The sequence below is a fragment of the Quercus lobata genome, chromosome 12 (assembly GCF_001633185.2).
Source record: "Quercus lobata isolate SW786 chromosome 12, ValleyOak3.0 Primary Assembly, whole genome shotgun sequence".
In the NCBI taxonomy this organism is placed as follows: Eukaryota; Viridiplantae; Streptophyta; class Magnoliopsida; order Fagales; family Fagaceae; genus Quercus; species Quercus lobata.
Genome location: NC_044915.1, coordinates 1,194,597 through 1,207,450, shown reverse-complemented (window position 1 = coordinate 1,207,450; position 12,854 = coordinate 1,194,597). Strand labels below are relative to the sequence as shown.

The window sequence follows — 12,854 nt, the reverse complement described above, 5'->3', positions numbered from 1 at the left end:
TGGGGTCGTTACAAATTGAGTCCTTACAAACGTTAACTATTTTTTTGGGATAAAGTATTAAAAAAAAAAACTAATATGTAATTAACCCAAACATCTTGATTAGGTAACTTTAAGGAGTTTAGAATATTTGATTTTTACTTAGACTCCTTTTCTAGGTGGAGTATGTATATGTATATATACACCATTAGTTGGTGTAGTTTTTCATTCTCCAACTTATTGCACAGTTTTTTTATTTAGGCTTCCATTTTTCTACCCACAATCATGTAGGTATGTATTTTTTACTCTAATTTTTTATTATAATCAATTAAATACGTTTTATGTATTTGTTGCCTTTTGTTTAAGCTAATTTCCTTATGTTTTTCTTTTTTTGAGGGGGGTAATTTCCTTATGTTTGATCTAATTCATATGTTAATGGTCTGATCCAATTTAATTATTTTGTTGTCCAATATATATGTAAGTTGTCATAGTAAATTCCAATCATAGACTATTAAATTTACATACGATTTTGCAATCTATGTGGTACTTTGTTTTTTTAACTCTATTTAATTTAATTTAATTTATTTTTCAGGTTTGTCAAAAAAGATTTCAAGCATCCTAAGAAAGGTTTGTAATCTAGATGTAGAACTTTGCAATTTTTTTAAATTAGAACAAAGGTTTTATTCCTCAAATAGTTCTATCTTTAAAAAGTGGCTAATTTTATGTTATTTTGTCTAAAGATTTTAATCATTAATATTATTGTTAACAATACTGCAAATCGCTTATATTGAAGATTCATTAGATTTAAAATTCATATGCAAATAGTTTGATACATGTAACTACAAATGATATTATAGCACAATTGGTATGTTAGAAGATAATTTTGTATTAAGGTGCTACATTTTGTATTTGATGGTTGTTATACCAATACAATTTATTCCTTTTGTTATAATAATTACTTATTTGGTTATAATAATTATATATATTCTACAAGTTTTAATATAAAACCGTGCAACGCATGGGCTTTCAACTAGTATCTAATAAATTTCCCTCTATTCACCATAATATCACCACATCAAACATTTACTTTTGTTGACAACGAGTTTGTTTATGCCTTCCAAAGGAAATGCCTTTTCTTTTTTTTTGTGGGAGGTTTTACTGTCAAAGTTTCCTCCATAAAGCTCCATGCCTTTCACCATAACAACTCCTAGGGTTGTTAATCTCCTCGCAAATCAGTAGCATATGATAGCTCTTTGAAATGTAAAATTGTCATTCTTTGTCTAAGCCCATATCATTTTATCCCGTGCTCCATGGGCTTAATTGATTTAAGCCATGAGCCAAGCACCATTTAAAAATTCATTTTTGAAAAAATGTTTTTTTTTTTTTTTTGGAAAATGAGTTTTTTTTATTCTTTTAGGAAAAAACTTTTAAAATCTCATGAGTTTTTGGATAAAAATAGCATAAAAGGGTTTTTGGTGAAAATCTCATGAGTTATAGATGGAAAATATCCCCAAAGGATTTTTACATTTTAGTAAATATTTCATGAGTTTTTTTTTTTTTTAATGAAAAATACCCTAAGAGGGTTTTAGTGAAAATCTCATAGGTTTTTTTTTCTTTTTTTTTTGGTGGGAAAACCTTTTGAAAAATTTCAAAGTCACCTTTTGGATCAAAAGCTTTATATCAAACATTTGATGTGAACACTTTTTGAATGTGTTTTTGAAAATCATTTTGGTATCAATTTTGGAAAGCATTTCTTTGAAAATTTATTTAAAAAATGGTGCATTCTTATTGTAGGATCATAAGCTCACAATGCTATTTGTGGGGATAAGAGAATCGGATAAGGGTATTGGGCCATGGGTCACACCCAAGATGCCAAAGATCCCGAGGACAACCAAATATTAATAAGGGCAATTAGGATATTGGACCAAGGACGAGGGCTGGTAGCAACAAATAGGTGATGTTGTCTGAGGAGCCAAACTTCCTCAGACAATAGAACGGAAATCTGAAGCTCGACCACCCAACAAATACTGGGCAAGAGGCAACCATGCTTAGAAGGATAAGTTTCAGAGAGGTGAGTCAACAGAGAACTGAGAAATATCTAGGAAGAAGACTGCTACCACCACATTGAATGCTTTATACCTAACCAATTGGCCGCATTTATGTGAAAATGATGCCTGAACAGTAATTTTTAGCCTTACAGCTACACACAAAGACTTCAAGAAAGTTCTGATGGGACAAGCATCTAGAAGATTAGTTGTTTAATCAATAAGTGGAAGGCTAAGATGGGAGAAGGGGAAGGAGTATAAAAGGGAAAGGATTCCTTTACATGGGAGGGCATGTGAAAGAAGAGTGAGGAGAAAAAGAACTGAATATAACCAAAAACTCTGAATATTTGTACAAGTCTAAAATATATATATACAAGAACAAACCTTCCTTGGGTTTGACTGAGAAGTGTTTTTCTCTTCAAATTGTACTTCTCAATCATTACAACACTAAGCCAACTCACCGTTATAAATTGTACTTCTCAATCTAAATATTTACTATTATTTATAGTTATAAATGAACGACGTGGTTTGGGGGGTCGCACGCGTGAGATGTGAGGGGTAACAGTAACACTAGCTTAGCCGGCGATTTCACACGTGTGAGTACCTTGTGAGAGAGACTGACTCTGACGCTGACTAACATTTAATTTTACTATTAAATAAAATAAATAAATAAATAATTTATGGTCTCTCTCTCTCCTACCCTATGCCTAGGTAATGTAATGGCAAATTGCAATGGCTCCCACAGCACACGGTGTTGGACTTTCTAGGATGGAACCAGATGCAAGAGTGTTTTTTATTTATTTATATTTTCTTAAATAAATACTAAATCTAAATAGACACAAAAAAGCAGAGGTGAAGTAATGGTGGAGTCGTTACTTAAGAATTAAGATGGGATCCGTTTTAAGTTTTAAGATTGGTGGGGTGGATTCAGGATCGAAAGGATTCGTTCCATTAATAGGGGATTGAATTCAATTCATCCACTTTGACTCTTGTTCAATTTCAGTGCCTGATGAGTTTTTAGTTACTACTACTATTTAAGTATTTGTACTCATCAGTGCCTAACGAGTTTCAATGAGTTTTAATGAGTTTCAATGCCTAACACGGCAAGGATTTGTTGCAAACTAGGTTGCAACAAATTATTTATATGTGTGCATTTTGTAAGAATTGCTGCAACTTAGTTTGCAACAAATCTTTGCCCTTTTGCATAACCATATGTGAATGCTCTTAGTGGTTCCGCTTCCATCACAGAATGTAACTATGTATTTAAATTTTATAAATATAGTGCATGTAATGAACAATAATTTTTTTGGTCAACTTTGGTTTAGTTGCACATAAAAAACTAGAGAGATATTTTTATGGGCAAGGATTTGCTGCAAATTAAGTTGCAGCAGTTCCTGTAAAATGCACACGTGTCAATATCTTAAATAGATCCCATTCGGTGAAAAATTCAATCTTGATACGAAAAAATATAAGCCTGAACATGTGTTTATCTGAGGCATTAACACATGTGCATTTTTGCAGAAGTCGCTGCAACTTAGCTTGTAGCAAATCTTTGCCCTATGCAAAATGCTTTCTAGATCCTACCATATCAAAAAAATCATCCAAAACATACTTACATCCGAAGCTCTATCACTATTTAAATTTAAAACCTAATTGTTGGGGCTCTAAACATATCTAGGTGTATTTTACTCACGTCTTTGTCTCTACCACCCAATTACACGTCTCTCTCTTTCTCTCTCACCAACACATAAAAGATAGGCCCTGCACCTTGAGAAACTAGGGCTTTCAGAAGTGCGACTAAGGATTTAAGACTAGGATTATGGAAGCAATGTTGTGTTGGTGGTGGGTGTGGGTTTGCAAATTTATTTGCCAATGGTGGTGTTGGGTTGATGGTCATTATTTTGGAGGTGGTTATTGGGTCGAAAATTATTTTAATCCTTGATTTTGGGGTAAGGCTAGGTTTTCGTGGTGGTGCTGCTGGGTTTTCATGGTACTAATGGGTATGATTTTGGGTTTGGATTTGATTTGGGTTCTCCATTGATCGGCCAGCTAGGTTTATGGTAGTTTGACAGACCTTTTTGTTATACATATTTTAGTCCATAAATTGTTCATAATTTTGTAACATTACTTCTTTTATTTTTTGGCTAACATGGGTATCCAAATCTAATTGAAATCCTGAAATTTTGAACTTAGGACCTCATGGATCTCATGAGGCCTTCTGAGATTTTTTACACTACTATATAGTATATATAACATAACATATGGTGTGTAAATAATTGAATTGTCACATTTTAATCTGGCCTTCTGAAAGAAAATTTTATGGCTCCGCTGCTTGTTACATTGAAATTAATAATCCATAAAAAATAATATTGTAACATCTACAAAAAAATAATAATAAATAACGGCTATTTATATTTTATTGTCCATGCATAGTTTTGGCAATTAAAAATATATAACTAAAAGAATTATTAATTATTATACTATAAGCTTTATATAATAAAATTTTTAATAGTCACAATAATAATCTAAAATATAAATGGTTGGTTGTTGTTTTCTTTCTTCTTCTTCATTTTTTTTTTTTTTTTTTTTTTTTTGAGAAAATGAAACTTGATTTTATTAATATGGGCTGCCTAGTTCACCTTGCGTCCTACAATACCATATGGACCAATAGATTACTAAAAATAATTCTCATCACTTGGACTGATCATTCTGAAAGACTTGTTCGACTATATTGTTGATCAAAACACAGAGTAAAGAGCTTTTATTAAAAAAATGAACTCTTTAAATTGCAACACTTTTCATTTATTGATGCTTTGACTCACTAAGAGAACTAGCATCTGGGATGCCAAAAAAAAAAAAATATATATATATATATATATATTTTAGATCCTCAAACACTACTTTATCTATTTTACAACTCACCCTACATCTTAGTTTTTATTTTTACATATAACCCAATAAAATAATATAAACTACCTAATAAAATAATAAAAAGTATTTTTCTCTCTCTTCTTTCCCACTATCTGTTTCTCTTCACACACAACCACTAGATTAAATTTTTTTTTACGACCTACAAATAGTAAGGTTGTATATATGCAACCTTACTATTTATAATTTTATATTATGCAATTTTTTTTTTAAGTATACAAACTTGGATGGAGTAGGTTTTTGTTGTCTTAGTTGTAAAATAGTAACTAGGGGTGTTTACAGCCCCAATGCTAGTGCTCTTACCAGTGCACACACAGCACCTTTCTTTCACTGCACACACAACACTTAGAGCATTACCATCAGCTCTTCTATAAAAAATGCTATTTTGACATATTAAAAGCCTATTTTATTATTTTACCACATCATTTTACAATACGCTATACATTGAATCTTCCATTTTAACATTACACTACATTAAAATAATAAAAAATAAAACCTTGCTATATTAAAAAAATAAATAAAAACAAAAACCAAATCAACCACTACCGTCCATCACCCACACATCCCACCACCACCACTGCCACTGTCACCACCCATAGCCCACAGCCCACCACCACCTAGATCATTTGAACCACCACCTGCCGCCTACAGTTTAAAAAACAAACACAAAACCCATACCACTCCCACAGCCCACCATCACCCACAGCTCACCCATCATATCAGAACCCACCATCACCACCATTACAACCCACCATCACTCTCTTCCCTCTCCTCTCTGTCCGCCTTTCATTTTGCCTCTCTCTAGTTATGGGTTTTTTTTTTTTTTTTTTTTCCCTACAATTTGGGTTGATCTGATATCGGTGAGTAATTGTGGTGGTTGTGGGTTCATTGTGGTGGTTGGTTGTGAATTGCATAAAATAACCACTTTAGAGCTACTATCTAATCGTCGGCTTGAGCAACTTTCCTACGTTAGAGTCTCTGAAGTTAAGAACAATTTAAAAGCTTTATATAAACTTTGGATCAAGAAAAAGAACAGTTCAGGCTTGATTTTGGTGGAGTTGAAGCAATGGTTTTGGGATTTGAATCTCAACGTGATACTTAGGATGATTGCTGGAAAGAGGTGCTTTGGTACTAGTGATGAGGTTAATGAAGAAGAGGCTCGGCATTGCCAAAAGGCCTTGGAGGAGTTCTTTCATCTTATGGGGTTGTTTGTGGTGTCCGATGCTATTCCTTTTCTTGGGTGGTCAAATTTGGGTGGACATGGAAAGGCCATGAAGAAAACTGCAAAGGAATTGGGTAGTATTCTTGGGTAATGGTTGGAAGAGCATAAGCGAAGGACAGCTTCATTTGAGGCTAAAGGGGAGCAAGATTTCATGGACATAATGCTTTCTATCCTTGATGGCAAAGAGCTTGAAGGTTACGATGCTGATACAATCAACAAAGCCACATGTTTGGTACGTTCTCCCTTTTCACTTCTTCATGGAGCTTTGCTCAAGGGGCCTTGCTTGAACATGAATTCCAAACAAGGCTGCCCTCAAAAGCAAGGATCTATTTGGTATTATATTTTAAACAACAACAATTTTTAGTGTTTAAACGTTGAAAATTGTTGTTAAACAAAAAAGTTTGATAGACAAGTTTTTTTAAGGGTATTTGAGTTGTGTTATTCAAAATATGAAGTTTAAATACTGATTTTAAAAAGCTCTTCATACCAGTTTTCAAGATGCAAACAATGTTGTTCAGTGACATTTTGTAAATAAGTTAAAACTATAAGACCCACTGATTTAACAAATATTAATTGAATCTCTCTCTTTCATGTTTTCTCTTCATCTCTCTCTCTCCAATTCATCGTCCTCTGACTCTCATAGAGAAACAAAGACTCAAAAATTGTCAAGATCATTGTAGCAAAAGAAAAAGAAAAAAGAAAAAATTGCCAACCCAGAAAATAAAATAATTAAAAAAAAAAAAAAACACCAAACCCATGGGGCTCTCTCTCATTCTCATGTGGGTACTAGTTTTGGTTGAATGATTTCGGTGTAATTTTATGACTTGCAAAATAGGCCTTTGGGAATGGGCGGAAAGAAAAGGAAGAAGAAGATGGGAAGAAAATGAAGAACGAGATGAAAAGAAGACGTGGGAAAAAGAGGAAGAAGAGGAAGTCCCAGAAAGTGTGTGACCATGGGAATGGGTGGGCCGTTAGCAAAAAATTAAAAAACTTAAAAAGTACCGTTATTGTCAGAAAATGTAAAAACTTTACCGTTTAAAAAATATATATATATATATATATATACACACATATATCAATCACATTTTTTACATTATGAGTATTATAAACACATATTCTCATAACATTTTTAAAATTATAGTTTTCACATCATTTTGAACAACAATACTTGAATATTACTACCAAACAGTTCCAATTCATGCCAAAAATAATTAGGAAAAAGTTGATTTTTAAGAATTATTATTATTTTTCATAATTACATTTTAAATACTTTTTTGTAATTAGATTTTTAAGACTTAAATCAAATCCTATTAGGACCAAATTAAGGTGGGTAGTCCAATGCTACCCATCCTTATCTATGAATGAATGTTGCTTCACACTTGTTCAGGTATATATATATATATATATATATTTTTTTTTTTTTTTTTGGTTAATTGTTCAGGTATATTTCTTACACACTATATCCAATAATTTCACATTTGACGTCCACCTTTTTAAGTATATCATATTCTACTCATGATTTTGATGATGTGTACATAGTGTATATATATTAGAGTGTGAGATATGTAGTGTCTTTTCTTTAAGGAGTTGAGGAAGAAGAAAAAATTACATTATTCGTCTCTAAAGTTTACCTTGTGAGTATAATTAGTCTCTTAAATTTCAAGTGAGTTTTATTAGTCCCTGAAGTTTAAAAAATGAACATTATTGGTCATTCTGTTAACTTCTATTAGCTTTTTTACTTATGTGTCTAATGTAACAATATCATGTCAACTTTTAAGTGATGGATCATATTTTTTATTATAAAAAAATTACACATGACCACCAACTTACAATCTGAGTTGTTAAAAAAGTTTTGACAAATTAGACTTATTATAATTCCCAAACAACTCAAATACCTTTCGCCAGAACCCCAATCACGGCCTCCATTGCAATAACAACAACCAAGCCATAATTGTCGTAGACCTCATCTTGAAATCAAAATCTCACCCTAATCTCCAGAAGGGCAACAAATATTGACAAATCTCAAACGTGTCAAGAAGAAAATTCTATTTAGGTGTTGACTCTAAGTCTTGAATGTGTCTAGAAGAAAATTGCTTTGCTTATTTTTTTATTTATTTTTACCAGCTATTTGTAAAGATCCAATTAGACTCTTTCGATTATGCATGCCTATGGAATCTAGAAACATTTTAAGCTTTTGTTTTTTCTCTTCATTTGAATGATTAGTGCTTAGTTTATATAAAACACATTGGTTATTACCTATGTGTAAGTTATGGATGTTAATATTTGTTACAGTTCTCATAAAATAAAATAAAAATTTGTTACCACTAAAAATCTTAACTCTTTTTTTTTTTTTTTAATTTATTTTTTATACAAAATAGAAATTCTACTCTAACCTAACCTAAGTGTATATGTGTGATATGTGAATTTTTCTTTTTGAGACTTGAAACCCAACCCTTACTCCCTTACCCCACAAGAACTTTATACTTGTGGAGTAACCATTACGCTAAATGTGTGCGATAGTACAATCGTAACTTTTAAGTGTTTGTGATTATTTGTGAGATCTTGTAGTTATAATCAACCTTACAGTTTCTATTTTTAAAAATATTCTTTCTGATTTTAGTTATATTTTTGGTGATTTTGATAGTTGTTATTAGTTTGTATAGCTTAAAATAAATATAAATTATGATTAATAAAATTGATTTAAATATATAGTAATTAAATTTCAAATATTGATCTTATCTATAATATTCATATAAAGTTGATGACATTAAACTTTTAGTTAATCTCATAATATTGTGTCATGTAAGTTTTGAGGGAGATTCTAGCCTTTTGCCCTTAATTTTTTTAAAAATTAGCAATATGCCCCTATTTCGAAACTATATAGGGATATGCCACTGTTTCGATACTCGATTACCTTAAAATCGAGTTTCAATGAAATACTCGATTCGTAGAAAATCAAGTTATGCCGAATAAAACTAAAAAAAAAAAAAGAAGCATGGAACTCGATTTTAGGGAAGTCGAGTTTTAAAACGCCGCTATAGGGATTTAAAACGCCATTATAGGGCTTAAAAACGCCACTATAGGTCCCCTTGAACCTGGTATGGGGAATTATAAAAAAAATTTACAGGAAAACACCGTTATAGGGCTCTAAAACGTCACTATAGAGCTTAAAAACGCCACTATAGGGCTCCCAAAACATGGCGATGACACTTGTAAAAATTTTTTTGCAGAAAAAACGCCGTTATAGGGCTTTAAAACGTCACTATAGGGCTCAAAAACGCCACTATAGGGCTCAAAAACGCCACTATAGGGCACCCTGAATATGGGCCAATCACACTTATAAAAAAATTTGCAGGAAAACGCCGCTATGGGACTTTAAAACGTCACAATAGGGCTTAAAAACGCCACTATAGGGCTCCTTGAATATGGGGCAATCACATTTAGAAAATTTTTTTTGCATGGAACTCGATTTCCTGAAACTCGAGTTCCTTGCAATTTTTTTTTAATTTTTTTTTATTTATTTATTATTATTTTTTTTTTAAGTTTGATCAGGCATAACTCAATTTTCTACAAATCGAGTATTTAATTGAACTCGATTTTAGGATAATTGAGTATTGAAACAGGGGCACGCTCCTATATAGTTTGCAAACAGGGACATATTGCCAATTTTTTTTAAAATTAAGGGTAAAATGCCAGAATCTCCAAGTTTTGAGATCTCATAAATTTACACGTCATTATTCTCATACATAGTATATTATATATATGTTCTTTAAATTGTAAAATATATATTTGCATATGCCATAATTTTTATAAATGAATATTAATAATTATTATATTTATCAAATTTCATAATATATTTTAAAAATTGTATTATATTAATTTTTCTTGTGCATTTCACGAGTTACTAACAAGTGATAGCATAATTTCTCAAAAATCGTTTTGTTGTATAGTTATTAGTACGTACTATTGTGTATCCATTTCCTAATTGCATGGGTCCTTGCTTCATAGCTATCATGATCTCACAAGTTAAGCTAAAAAAACACAAGATTGTTTGGTGTCATGTGTCCGTGTATGCGTCCTTGCTTCATAGCTTCATGATCTCACAAGTTAAACTATAAAATACAAGATGCCAAGAATGTTTGCTTCAAAGCCTCATTCTAACCTAAAAAATAAACCAAAATGTACCTTGCTGATTATGATCGCAGGAGGCAGTGACACTACCACAATTACCCTAACTTGGGCAATAGCGCTACTACTAAACAACCGCCATGTGTTCAAGATTGCACAAGATGAGCTTGATGTCCAAGTGGGAAAGGAAAGAATTGTAAACGAATCAGACCTTAGTAAGCTAGTGTATCTCCAAGCCATAGTTAAAGAGACATTACGTTTGTATCCCACAGGTCGATTATCAACACCACGTGTATTTTCTGAGAATTGCATTATAGGTGGATACCATTTTCCAAAAGGAACTCGATTAATCACATACCTTTGGAAAATCCAAACAAAACCACGCATATGGCTAGACCCATTAGAGTTCAAGCTCGAAAGATTTCTCACCACCCACAAGAATGTTGATGTTAGGAGTCAAAATTTCGAATTGCTCCCATTTGGAAGTGGCAAAAGAGCATGCCTTGGAATATCTTTTGCCCTTCAAATGGTTCCCTTAGCATTGGCTAGTTTTCTACACGTATATTATATCTCAATGCCCTTGGATGCTAAGAGCATCTCCAACAATATCTTCAAATTTTTGTACTGTTTGGTGAGTGAACAGTAACTTTTACCTTTTATTTACCCATTTTATAAAATACATTTTCCAACAGATTCTCTATCATTTTCTCTATTTCATTTAAATATTATTTCTTTATTCATTTTTTAACACATATCCCCATACCCTCATTCCCACTCTTTTCTTTACTAATTTTTTATTTAGTTTTATTCTTTTGCTAATGTACAGTAGCCCATCAGATTTGATGAGTTACGGTTCATGAGCCAAAAATAAATCATGCTTTAGAGAATCCATTGGAGACCATTTTTTTGGTCTCATTCTCTATTATAGAGATTATTTTGCTTTTACCTAAGCTATTGGAGATGCTCTAAGGTTGATATGACCGAGACAATTGGACTCACAAACCACAAAGCCACCCCATTTGAAGTTCTCATCAAACCTTGCCTCCACCTTCCAAGCTTTATGGATTAAAGACTATCTAGTAGAATTCATGACAAATATCATTTTTGCCAACTTATTTTACTATTCGACTTATTTTTGCTACAATTCATAGGTCTCACTACACCTTCTAGTACTATTCTTGAGTTCACTGTACTATTTCAACAAAAAAATTTTAATTTCAATAAAATAAGCGGATTCTAAACGGACCGTAAGAAATGTGGTTTGATCAAATTTGACATGATTTGTCTGTACTTTGTTGGTAGGTGTGCCAAATTGCAGGACAATATGAGTTTACTGTTGTAAATGGAAATAAAAATGCCTAATTGGAGAATATGGTTATTTCTCCACCTTTATTATGTTGGGTTAGCTTTTCTTGCTAAAACTGTGTGTTATGGCATTACCGATAAGTTTAATGTTGTTAAGTGAAAATAACCTAAACCTAGATAAGAGAAATTTGCAATCATTGATCATTTTCTTTAAATATGATGGGCTAACATTTTGATGGAGAGTGTAATTATGAAATAGACTTTACATTCAATTTAAAAATATATGTGAGAAAAATGATGAGTAAAATTGTGAAGTTTCAAAAACTTATATGACATAATATTACGAGAATAAATAAGAATAAAAATAATTGATTTATATATTACATATTTGATTCACAACTTCCATGGTGAACATCACCATTTTGATGAAGATGTCGACCTAGAAGCACTTGCACCTACTACTACTATGTATTTATATTTTTTCACAATCTATTCCAAGTTTCCAACTATATAGATGGGGTGATTGGGATTTACCAATCAAGCATATGGTGAATCAGTGAAGAAAGAAAAATAAATAAAGAAGGAAACCACATTTTCGTCCTTATATTTTCACGCGATTCCCACTTTGGTCCCTAACTTTTATTTCCACCGTTTTTAGTCCCTATCCTAAAAAACGCATCTCGTTTTTGTCCTTGCCATTACATCAGAGACGGAAAATGCATACGTGGCAAACGGAGTGCACTATTGGCACACTAAAAGCTAACGTGGCCATTAAAATAATAATAATAAATGCCACGTCAGCATCTAAATTAAAAAAATTAATTTATTAATTTTAACTAAATGAAAAAATTAAAAAAAAAGATATAAAAACCAAAAATTACATTAATTGAGATCTAAGTATGTTTTGTACAAGAACAACAAGAACACAAACCCAGATTTAAGAACACCAAATTAAAATCCAAAAAACACAAACCCAGAAACACAAACACAAACCCAGAAACACAAACACAAACCCAGCTCAAGCAAGTTGAACCCAGCAAACCCACCTCAAGCATGTTCGAAACCCACAACAACAACGAACCCAATCAACCAACCAACCCTGCAATCCAATAACAATTTTAAAATCATTGTACCTACACTCAAAACATTACATTTATATATACCTCTTCATCATCACTACAAACTTGAGATAAATACCCCAACTCTCGAGTACCTTTATTTCAGAGGTTATATTATTGAAGACCTTTTGT

The 12,854-nt window shown here is 32.0% G+C and overlaps 1 pseudogene; it reads left to right on the top strand.

The window, feature by feature from the left end:
• Nucleotides 1-2,753: 2,753 nt before the first annotated feature.
• LOC115971618 lies at nt 2,754-11,379 on the top strand (annotated as a pseudogene).
• Nucleotides 11,380-12,854: the final 1,475 nt, after the last annotated feature.